Raw genomic sequence first — 12,835 nt, 5'->3', positions numbered from 1 at the left:
GGGCAAAATTAATTAATCACCCCATTTAGGGCCTGAAAAATGAGGCTGAGAAGGTACTGTGCATGTAAAGCACCTCCCTGACTGTGCAGGATGGAACATGTAATCCCCTAGCTATTGGCCAAGCAGCCTGGGGAGTCTACCTTAAAGGAGCTGCAGCAAAAGAGAGACCTCTTGACAAACAGTTCTAAAACCGATCTTGGTTGGAAGAGGAGACAGTCAGACCAAAGAACACTGTCAGTGGGGTACAGAAGGACAACCACCCCTTCCTACTGCTTACCTTAAAAGTGGTAACATATTCATTTTTGATTGCTTACAAAATAGAGGGATCCTATTCCAGTAGCCTTCTCTCTCCCCATGGTCGTAGTGTAGGGGGTGTTGCAGCGCTACTGCTGGGCAGCCTTTGTGGGTCCAACATATTGTCAAAGTTTGACTCAGACTCACGATTTATCAGACCACTCTGTTTTATTAGCAAAGCTGCTCTGCTAATACATTTAGAAGTGAGCCCCCCGAGCGGGGCTTGTCTTTTAATTTATACGGTTTTTTGGAGAACAAGTTACAGAGAAGTTACAGACAAAAGAAGAAAAAGATTTTAGTCACCACCCTTCGAGATCCCTGAGACCAGTCACGTATCTTCAATTACCTGCCACCCTTAACAATCTCCTTTAACAGCTTCCAGTTAACTTAACTAATTGCCCTTCACACCTTCCGTTCTGATGCCTGCTTCTTAGACGTGCTGGCTCTATCTTAATTGCTTCTCCATTCAAAAGCTAACTGTCCCTACGTGTGCTCCCTCAGATACTTTGTAACATGTTTTGGCATGCCCTCTCACACACAATGTATCCAGCATGTCCCCTTATACAACGTTATACTTATACAATGTTATACTTCCACAATATATAGAGAGAAACCATGGGAAAATCCTACAAAGTCTTTGGATAATGATCATCAGAGAGCAGGTGTGAAGACCCATCACACCCCTTCCACCCTGGGTCTAAACATCGTTTGGGAGTTTGAAACCAGAAACATGCTTGAATTTGCCTTATATTACATCTTGATAAAGCCCTTGCATCAAATTAACATGACAAAATTTATGTCCCCATAGTGTCAACAGACCTGTACAGCATTACAATACGTCCAGCCCTAGCATAAGCCTGTGTGACCCAACCAACTGGTTAAATGAATGCAGACCCATAGTAGATGGTGCATAGAACTTTCACAGACAATCAGGGAGTAGTGAGCACTTCTATTATAAACTCCTATATAACTGCTATAAAAATTCACATTTCACATCAAGCTAAAGCTTGTCATATGGTGCATGGCATAGGCCCAGAAGCAATAAGTGTCAACCCTTTTCAGGAAGTATTGTGGTATATATTTGCTATAAAAAAAAAAATCTTAATGTCTCAGGTATATTATGTGCGTATATTTCAGTGAAACTTGGTAGGTGATTAGTCTAGGATATGATGTAATTACTTTTTGTTAATAAGATATTTAACTTTCTACTTGAGTTCAGAAACTGGAACTTTTATGCCATGGCTGGCATAAACAGTTGTTCTGACCATATGGAGCTGCCAGTTGCATCTCCATAGGTAAGGATGAGTTGAGTTTTGCATGCAAAGTAGGAATTAAACTGCTCTGTTAGGTATGAAGAATACAACATATCCTTCCCAAAATTACAGCACTCGTGTACAAAACATTTGTTTGAGAATTCCCAAGTGCATACATTAGTTGGAGTTAAAATTAATTTTTAAATTGGTCCTTTAAGAAGTTTAGCACCCTTCTTGATATCTTTCCTCTCCCACCCCCAAAAATTACTTTAATAATACATATTCTTCACATTTTCCATAGAGCTAACACATTTAAATCTTCTATGTAGACTACATTTTAATCACTTTTTTAGTGTTAACGATCACTTTTTGCCATTACTGTTCACAACTAAACTTTATTCTTCAGTAAGGCTGGCACATAGATGTATTCTTTTTCAGAAAAACAGTCAAAGAATTTCCTTCTTTCAAAATGGTTGCCATCTCCTATTATTGGCAATGGAGTAGATGCCACAGGCTGCTCTTAGCAGACATGGTCATCATCGCCCTTCGCGTCTCCCAGCAGTCCTCCTCTCTGCATCCTGATAGCGTGGAGACCTTCTCTGAGGAAAGGAGGGCTTCACTTCCATCAGGAACAAAAGGAGGCGGTGCAGTTTATGACCTCAGTCCTATTGAGAACATTAGGAAATAATGGCCATTTTGAAAAAGGACAATTCTTTCTGTGATTCTGGAGAAGATCTTATTCTTCAGTTTATGCTGACAGATATACTTTAATTTATGAAGAATAATGAAAAAATTACTATTAGGGCTGTCAAGCGATTAAAAGATTAATCAAGCAATTAAAAAAATTAATCACAATTAATCGTGCTGTTAAATAATAGAATACCATTTATTTAAATATTATGGATGTTTTCTACAGTTTCAAATATATTGATTTCAATTACAACACAGAATACAAAGTGTACAGTGCTCACTTTATATTTATTTTTTATTACAAATATTTACACTGTAAAAAACAAAAATAGTATTCTTCAATTCTCCTAATACAAGTACTGTAATGCAATCTCTTTATCATGAAAGTTGAACTCACAAATGTAGAATTATGTACAAAAAATAACTGCATTCAGAAACAAAACAATGTAAAACCTTAGTGCCTACAAGTCAACTCCGTCCTATTTCTTGTTCAGACAGTTGCGAAGAGACACAAGTTTGTTGACACTTGTAGGAGATGATGCTGGCCTCTTCTTGTTTACAGTGTCACGTGAAAGTGAGAACAGGCGTTCACATGGCACTGTTGTAGACGGTGTCACAAGATATTTACGTTCCAGATGCGCTAAAGTTTCATGTGTCCTTTCATGCTTCAACCACCATTCCAGAGGACATGTGTCCATGCTGATGATGAGCTCTGCTCGATAACGATCTAAAGCAGTGCAGCACAACACGTTTATTTTCATCATCTGAGTCAGATGCCACCAGCAGAAGGTTGATTTCCTTTTTTGGTGGTTCGGGTTCTGTCATTTCCACATCAGAGTGTTGCTCTTTTGAGACTTCTGAAAGCATGTTCCACACCTTGTCCCTCTCAGATTTTGGAAGGCACTTCAGATTCTTAAACCTTGGGTTGAGCACCGTAGTTATCTTTAGAAATCTCACATTGGTACCTTCTTTGCATTTTGTCAGATCTGCAGTGAAACTGTTCTTAAAATGAACATGTGCTGGGTCATAAGAACAGTCATGCTGGGTCAGACCAAAAGTCCATTTAACCCAGTGTCCTGTCTTCTGACAGTGGCCAATGCCAGGTGCCCCAGAGGGAATGAACAGAACAGGTAATCATCAAGTGATCCATCCCCTGTCGCCCAATCCCAGCTTCTGGCAAACAGAGGCTAGGGACACCATCCCTGTTCATCCTGGCTAATAGCCATTGGTGGACCTATCCTCCATGAACTTACCTACTTCTTTTTTGAACTCTGTTATAGTCTTGGCCTTCACAGATGCACAGGTTGCCTGTGCGTTGTGGGAAAAATACTTCCTTTTGTTTGTTTTAAACCTCCTTCCTATTAATTTCATTTGGTGACCCCCTAGTTCTTGTGTTATGAGAGAGTAAATAACACTTCCTTATTTACTTTCTCCACACCAGTCATGATTTTATAGACCTCTATCATATCCCCCCTTAGTAATCTCTTTTCCAAGCTGAAAAATCCCAGTCTTACTAATCTCTCCTCATATAGCAGCCATTCCATACCCCTAATCATTTTTGTTGCACTGAACCTATTACAATACATCTTTTTTGAGATGGGGTGACCACATCTACACGCAGTATTCAAGATGTGGGCGTAGCATGGATTTATATAGAGGCAATATGATATTTTCTGTCTCATTATCTATCCCTTAATGATTCCAAACATTCTGTTCACTTTTTTGACTGTTGCTGCACATTGAGTGGATGTTTTCAGAGAACTATCCACAATGACTCCAAGATCTCTTTCTTGTGTGGTAACAGCCAATTTAGACCCCATCATCCAAAACTGCTATAACATGAAATAAATGGCACAATGTGGATAAAACAGAGAAGGAGACATAAAATACTCCCCCAAGGATTTCAGTCACAAATTATTTAACACATTAGTTTTTTAACGAGTATCATCGTCATGGAAGCATGTCCTCTGGAATGGTGGCCAAAGCATGAAGGGGAATACAAATGTTTAACATATCTGGCACGTAAATACCTTGCAATGCTGGCTACAAAAGTGTCATTTGAATGCCTGTTCTCACTTTCAGGTGACATTGTAAATAAGAAGCAGGCCACATTAGCTCCTGTAAATGTAAACAAACTTCTTTGTCTTCGCGATTGACTGAACAAGAGATAGGACCGAGTGGAATTGTAGTCTATGAAGTTTTACATTGTTTTGTTTTTGAGTACAGTTATGTAACAAAAAATCTAAATTTTTAAGTTTCACTTTCTTGATAGAGATTGCACTACAGTAGTAGTATGAGGTGAATTGAAAAATATTGTTTCTTTTGTTCGTCATTTTTACAATGCAAATAGTTGTAATCAAAAGTAATATAAAGTGAGCACTGTACAGTTTGTATTCTGTGTTGTAATTGAAATCAATATGTTTGAAAATGTAGAAAACTTCCAAAAATATTTAATAAATTTCAGTTGGTATTCTCTTTAACAGTTTTCAGAGTAACAGCCATGTTAGTCTGTATTCGCAAAAAGAAAAGGAGTACTTGTGGCACCTTAGAGACTAACCAATTTATTTGAGCATGAGCTTTCGTGAGCTACAGCTCACTTCATCAGATGCATACCGTGGAAACTGCAGCAGACTTTATATACACACAGAGAATATGAAACAATACCTCCTCCCACCCCACTGTCCTGCTGGTAATAGCTTATCTAAAGTAATCTTCAGGTTAGGCCATTTCCAGCACAAATCCAGGTTTTCTCACCCTCCACCCCCACACACAAATTCACTCTCCTGCTGGTGATAACCCATCCAAAGTGACAACTCTTTACACAATGTGCATGATAATGAAGTTAGGCCATTTCCTGCACAAATCCAGGTTCTCTCACCCCCTCACCCCCCTCCCAAAAACCCACCCCCATACACACACAGACTCACTCTCCTGCTGGTAATAGCTCATCCAAACTGACCACTCTCCAAGTTTAAATCCAAGTTAAACCAGAACATCTGGAGGGGGGGGGTAGGAAAAAACAAGAGGAAATAGGCTACCTTGCATAATGACTTAGCCACTCCCAGTCTCTATTTAAGCCTAAATTAATAGTATCCAATTTGCAAATGAATTCCAATTCAGCAGTTTCTCGCTGGAGTCTGGATTTGAAGTTTTTTTGTTTTAAGATAGCGACCTTCATGTCTGTGATTGCGTGACCAGAGAGATTGAAGTGTTCTCCGACTGGTTTATGAATGTTATAATTCTTGACATCTGATTTGTGTCCATTTATTCTTTTACGTAGAGACTGTCCAGTTTGACCAATGTACATGGCAGAGGGGCATTGCTGGCACATGATGGCATAAATCACATTGGTGGATGTGCAGGTGAACGAGCCTCTGATAGTGTGGCTGATGTTATTAGGCCCTGTGATGGTGTCCCCTGAATAGATATGTGGGCACAATTGGCAACGGGCTTTGTTGCAAGGATAAGTTCCTGGGTTAGTGGTTCTGTTGTGTGGTATGTGGTTGTTGGTGAGTATTTGCTTCAGGTTGCGGGGCTGTCTGTAGGCAAGGACTGGCCTGTCTCCCAAGATTTGTGAGAGTGTTGGGTCATCCTTTAGGATAGGTTGTAGATCCTTAATAATGCGTTGGAGGGGTTTTAGTTGGGGGCTGAAGGTGACGGCTAGTGGCGTTCTGTTATTTTCTTTGTTAGGCCTGTCCTGTAGTAGGTAACTTCTGGGAACTCTTCTGGCTCTATCAATCTGTTTCTTTACTTCCGCAGGTGGGTATTGTAGTTGTAAGAAAGCTTGACAGAGATCTTGTAGGTGTTTGTCTCTGTCTGAGGGGTTGGAGCAAATGCGGTTGTATCGCAGAGCTTGGCTGTAGACGATGGATCGTGTGGTGTGGTCAGGGTGAAAGCTGGAGGCATGCAGGTAGGAATAGCGGTCAGTAGGTTTCCGGTATAGGGTGGTGTTTATGTGACCATTGTTTATTAGCACTGTAGTGTCCAGGAAGTGGATCTCTTGTGTGGACTGGACCAGGCTGAGGTTGGTGGTGGGATGGAAATTGTTGAAATCATGGTGGATTCCTCAAGGGCTTCTTTTTCATGGGTCCAGATGATGAAGATGTCATCAATATAGCGCAAGTAGAGTAGGGGCTTTAGGGGACGAGAGCTGAGGAAGCGTTGTTCTAAGCCTCTATGAACAAGAGGCTGCTCGGCAGCTCTCCAACACAAGTTTCTACAAGCCATTACCCTATGATCCCACTGAGAGTTACCAAAAGCAACTACAGCATTTGCTCAAGAAACTTCCTGAAAAAGCACAAGATCAAATATGCTCAGACACACCCCTGGAACCCCGACCTGGGATATTCTATCTACTACCCAAGATCCATAAACCTGGAACTCCTGGGCGCCCCATCATTTCAGGCATTGGCACCCTGACAGCAGGATTGTCTGGCTATGTAGACTCCCTCCTCAGGCCCTACGCTACCAGCACTCCCAGCTACCTTCGAGACACCACTGACTTCCTGAGGAAACTTCAGTCCATCGGTGATCTTCCTGATAACACCATCCTGGCCACTATGGAAGCCCTCTACACCAACATTCCACACAAAGATGGACTACAAGCCGTCAGGAACACTATCCCCGATAATGTCACGGCTAACCTGGTGGCTAAACTTTGTGACTTTGTCCTTACCCATAACTATTTCACATTTGGGGACAATGTATACCTTCAGATCAGCGGCACTCCTATGGGTACCCACATGGCCCCACAGTATGCCAACATTTTTATGGCTGATTTAGAACAACGCTTCCTCAGCTCTCGTCCCCTAAAGCCCCTACTCTACTTGCGCTATATTGATGACATCTTCATCATCTGGACCCATGAAAAAGAAGCCCTTGAGGAATCCACCATGATTTCAACAATTTCCATCCCACCACCAACCTCAGCCTGGTCCAGTCCACACAAGAGATCCACTTCCTGGACACTACAGTGCTAATAAACAATGGTCACATAAACACCACCCTATACCGGAAACCTACTGACCGCTATTCCTACCTGCATGCCTCCAGCTTTCACCCTGACCACACCACACGATCCATCGTCTACAGCCAAGCTCTGCGATACAACCGCATTTGCTCCAACCCCTCAGACAGAGACAAACACCTACAAGATCTCTGTCAAGCTTTCTTACAACTACAATACCCACCTGCGGAAGTAAAGAAACAGATTGATAGAGCCAGAAGAGTTCCCAGAAGTTACCTACTACAGGACAGGCCTAACAAAGAAAATAACAGAAAGCCACTAGCCGTCACCTTCAGCCCCCAACTAAAACCCTTCCAACGCATTATTAAGGATCTACAACCTATCCTAAAGGATGACCCAACGCTCTCACAAATCTTGGGAGACAGGCCAGTCCTTGCCTACAGACAGCCCCGCAACCTGAAGCAAATACTCACCAACAACCACATACCACACAACAGAACCACTAACCCAGGAACTTATCCTTGCAACAAAGCCCGTTGCCAATTGTGCCCACATATCTATTCAGGGGACACCATCACAGGGCCTAATAACATCAGCCACACTATCAGAGGCTCGTTCACCTGCACATCCACCAATGTGATTTATGCCATCATGTGCCAGCAATGCCCCTCTGCCATGTACATTGGTCAAACTGGACAGTCTCTACGTAAAAGAATAAATGGACACAAATCAGATGTCAAGAATTATAACATTCATAAACCAGTCGGAGAACACTTCAATCTCTCTGGTCACGCAATCACAGACATGAAGGTCGCTATCTTAAAACAAAAAAACTTCAAATCCAGACTCCAGCGAGAAACTGCTGAATTGGAATTCATTTGCAAATTGGATACTATTAATTTAGGCTTAAATAGAGACTGGGAGTGGCTAAGTCATTATGCAAGGTAGCCTATTTCCTCTTGTTTTTTCCTACCCCCCCCCCCAGATGTTCTGGTTTAACTTGGATTTAAACTTGGAGAGTGGTCAGTTTGGATGAGCTATTACCAGCAGGAGAGTGAGTTTGTGTGTGTATGGGGGTGGGTTTTTGGAGGGGGGTGAGGGAGTGAGAGAACCTGGATTTGTGCAGGAAATGGCCTAACTTCATTATCATGCACATTGTGTAAAGAGTTGTCACTTTGGATGGGCTATCACCAGCAGGAGAGTGAATTTGTGTGGGGGGGTGGAGGGTGAGAAAACCTGGATTTGTGCTGGAAATGGCCTAACCTGACGATTACTTTAGATAAGCTATTACCAGCAGGACAGTGGGGTGGGAGGAGGTATTGTTTCATATTCTCTGTGTATATATAAAGTCTGCTGCAGTTTCCACGGTATGCATCTGATGAAGTGAGCTGTAGCTCACGAAAGCTCATGCTCAAATAAATTGGTTAGTCTCTAAGGTGCCACAAGTACTCCTTTTCTCTTTAACAGTGTGATTAAAACTGTGATTAATCATGATTAATTTTTTTAATCGTGTGCATTAACTAAGATTAATCGACAGTCCTACTCTTAATCTATTTCTTTTCAAAAACTATTGCACCACATCAACTCAATGAAGACAATTTTGTGGGTTTTTTTTGTTTTTTACTAAAACCTGTTCCTTTACCACATAGATGAGCATGTTTTGTATTGCATCTTATTACATCTGGGCATACTTTTAACAAGACTCTATAACAAGCTGTATAAGTAGATTTATGTCTGTCATCATTAGTCTTCCACTGTTCACTTAAGCCCTCTGGTGAAGCCAAAACAAAGTCTACACCCCATATGTTCGTTGTTGTAAACAAACTAATCATCTTTCTGGAAGAATTTGAAAATGGAGGACTTCCCTCCCTCCTCTCCAAAAAGTTAAACCCATGTGCAGGAAGGAGGGGATTGAAAGAACAGGCAGTGGAGACTCCTCTAAGCTGCTTTCTAGCCCACAACATTCCTTTTTTCCTTCTCTTCCTCTTTCTATCTCTGCAGCCTTATGTTAGCTGTCATTTTGTTATTAAACTGCTCCCAGGTAGCATCTGCTGCTGTTCCCTTTATGATGATACACTCCAGCCACTTCCTCCCTGCAACCTCTTGCATTGCACCCTCTATTCTAGCTGTCTTGATAGAGTGCGAACTGTACTCTTGCCCCTGTTCTCTCAAATGCATTTCTGTTTACTGTGAAGGAAAACTATACCAGTTCCAAACAATTATCCATCAGTAATGTATTTTCATCTAATCAAAAACCACCTCTTATAGTTTTTTGATTCCTTGCAGATGCTGTAAATTGGTTCATGTAGAGAATATTTCACTATGTAGAATGAAATAATAAATTTATCTCATAGTGATAAATGTGAAACCACCAGATTCACAAGTGGGGAAACATCATTGGAATTATTCCCAGATCAAATCTTTGTTGAAATTGAGTTAAAAGTTAAAATAAATTACATGTATGTTTTAAAAAAAAATCTATGTATTATATAAAAAGGAAAATAAATTGGCCATAAGTAGACAATTTTGAATTTCATGTTGTCCTGAACTATTCATCTATAAAGATTCCCTTTACCACTACCCCATTCCAATATCCCTTTCTAATACATTTTAGAGACTTGATTTCCCTGCCAGAACTTTTCACACCACAAATTGTGAAACACTAATTTATATGGGATTGGGACTGCAACATACCACTAAAATTCAGAGACTACAAGAGCTCATATTTTAATGCTTGGCTGCATCAGGAATTATTCCTGATTAACTCCATGTGTGGAGACACTTATTCCAAAATAAGACTGACTTTTTCCAATTTAACTTAATCCATTCATGCCAGAAGAACACTGACACATGGACTTAATCTTTCAGGGCAACCAGTTGGCATTGTTAGGGAAAGAGTAGAGATCAGTAAGAAAGAGTGGAGATCAGGTGGGCAGTGATTGGAGGTAGGGACCAATTTACTGGGCTTTTGTGAAAGATGTGTTTGTGTTTCAAAATTAAGTTTTATAATACAAACTACCTTGCAGCCTTAACTATAATCACTAGAGTCCATTGATTCCACTTTGGATCAGACCTTTAAGTGGCTTCATGATGATCAGTGGCTTTATCATGCATGGGAATTAAATCAATCTTTGCTATGTATAATAGTTTGATTTATGAATTGGTTTATTTTAATGTACCCAATCTAGCTGCTAGATAATTTATTGTAGAATTACCAACTGTTACCAGAATAGTGATTTTTTTTTTTTTTAAAGGATGCTACTCTGAGACAGGTTTGCCCTTTCGGTTTACAAAAAGTTTTAGTTTGAGGTTGTTTTGTCCTAAATTATTGACAGTTTAATATTAGAATTTACTAATATTCAGAAAGCACTTACCCACACAACTATAGGCTATCTTAAATAATAGCATATTTTATTATAACACAAAAATCATTTTATTGCATAGCAGTTGAAAGTGTCTGGAAATTTCTTTGTCTGTTTATTTTTACTTTCCAATACAATTATGCAGTAATATATTTCACTACAAGCTTCTTTGAGTCCAACTTCTTAGTTATATAATTATAAATGAAAATATTTTAAACCCTATTGGAATAACCAGTGAAAACAAGCTTTAAACAACATTCTTTAAAAAAATAATTACCCAGCTACTCCAAAAGAAAGAAGCTTCCCCACCTGACAGAAAAGCAATTTTTCATGCATTTGGAATGCAATTCACTTGTTAGTGACTCAATCTCTGTAATCCTGTTGCCAGTCATATTGGAAGGGGAGCAGAATCCATGTTCCAGCCTCTATTCCAAATAGGCTAAGGAAGAGAGAGAACCCAGGAGGGAGCATTTGGGATGGAGGAAGAAGAAAAACAACACTGAAGGTTCCAGGGGGGAAAGTGGGGGAGAATGAAAGGAAGAGGATAAATCGGGGAAAAATAGGGGTATACGAGACACACTCACGCTCTTAAAGTCCCACATGACAGTTTCATAAGCAAACTAGGGAAATGTGGTTTGGATGAAATTACTATAAGGTGGATGCACAAGTGATTGAAAACACATACTCAAAAAGTCGTTATCTGTCCAACTGGGAGAAAGTATCTAGTAGGAGCCCACAGGGGCCTGTTCGGGGTCTGGTACTATTCAGTATTTTCATTAATGACAGATAATGGATTGGAGAGTATTCGTATAAAAGTTGTGGATGACACCAAGCGGGGAGGGGTTGCAGGCACTTCGAAGAACAGGACTTAAATTCAAAATGACCTTGACAAATTGGAGAATTGGTCTGAATTCAACAAGATGAAATTCAGTAGAGACAAGTGCAAAGTACTACATTAAGGAAGGAAAAATAAAATGCACGACTACAAAATGGGGAATAACTGGCAAGGCAGTAGTACTGCTGAAAAGGATCTGGGGGTTATAGTGTATCACAAATTGAATATGAGTCAACAATGTGATGCAGTTAGTATCATTCTGTGTTACATGTAAGACACGAGAGGTAATTGTTCTGCTCTACTCAGCACTGGTGAGGCCTCAGCTGAAATACTGTGCCCAGCTCTGGGGACCACGCTTCAAGACAGATGTGAACAAACTGGAGAGAGCCCAGAGGAGAGCAACAAAATAAGAGGTTTAGAAAGCAAGACCAATTAAGAAAGATAAAAGAATTGGTCAAGCTTCGTCTAAAGAAAAGAAGACCGAGGGGGAGACCTGATAGCGTTCAAATGTGTAAGAGATTGTTATAAAGACAACAGTGATCAGTTGTTCTCCATGTCCACTGAGGATAGGACAAGAAGTAATCAGCTCAGTTTACAACAAGAGAGATTTAGGTTACATTTGAGGAAAAGTTTTCTGTAAGGAGAGTTAAGCTCCAGAACAGGTTACCAGGGGATGTTGTGGAATCCTTGTCATTGGAAGTTTTGAAGAACAGTCTTTTAAATAGTCAGAGATGATCTAGGTATATTTAATTTTGCCCCAATATTGGGTGGTGGTGAACCTTGTGAATCCCTTCCAACCCTACATTAGCATAAGATCCACATTAGGAAAGTTTGAGAACCCCCTGACTTGTATCTTTATCGTCAAAAATGGAAGGAAGTCTTCATCTGCCAAAACCCACATTTTCAGTTCCCAAACCAGAGTTTTCAAAAATGTGTGAGGATTTTTTTTTCAAGCAGTTGTAATTTTTTAGCAAAGTTCTGTATCATGTGAGGAAAACTGAATTGCCTGAAACTGGGGTAGCTAGGGGGAATTCAAAGGAATCCAAAAGAGAAAGAAGAATAGGTTGAGGAACTTCCTAAGTCAGTAAGTGATGCCAGAGAAAAGACAAAGTGTCACTGGTAAATCCTTAGGCATAGGAGAGACAAAGACAAAGGAAAGACAAAGTTAGTAGTTTTCAGAATTTGTTGGCTTTATTTTTGTAGGTGCTCAGATAGCACAACATAAGTACCTTGATGGATAGATGCAGTAAAAGTTAATAAAGAATTTTCTGCTGATGTTACAGTATATAGAAGACCTTTATTGCTACTAAAAATAACATTGGCATTAAAAGGGAACAAATAACTATGATCAATACTTTCCATGTATGGTCAGTTTATTGTTTTTATCTTTGTTTTTTAATGGTTCCCTGTACTGTTTTTTGGGGGAGGAGGGGCA

At 40.2% G+C, this 12,835-nt stretch overlaps 1 protein-coding gene across 1 annotated transcript in view; it reads left to right on the top strand.

The window, feature by feature from the left end:
- MAN1A1 (mannosidase alpha class 1A member 1) overlaps nucleotides 1-12,835 on the top strand; it is a 212,820-nt gene that overhangs the window by 174,897 nt on the left and 25,088 nt on the right. The gene's annotated exons all lie outside the window — the stretch shown is intronic.

The sequence above is a fragment of the Eretmochelys imbricata genome, chromosome 3 (assembly GCF_965152235.1).
Source record: "Eretmochelys imbricata isolate rEreImb1 chromosome 3, rEreImb1.hap1, whole genome shotgun sequence".
Taxonomy (NCBI): domain Eukaryota; kingdom Metazoa; phylum Chordata; order Testudines; family Cheloniidae; genus Eretmochelys; species Eretmochelys imbricata.
Note: the sequence above shows the minus strand (reverse complement) of the source record. Positions and strands in the feature narration are given on the sequence as shown.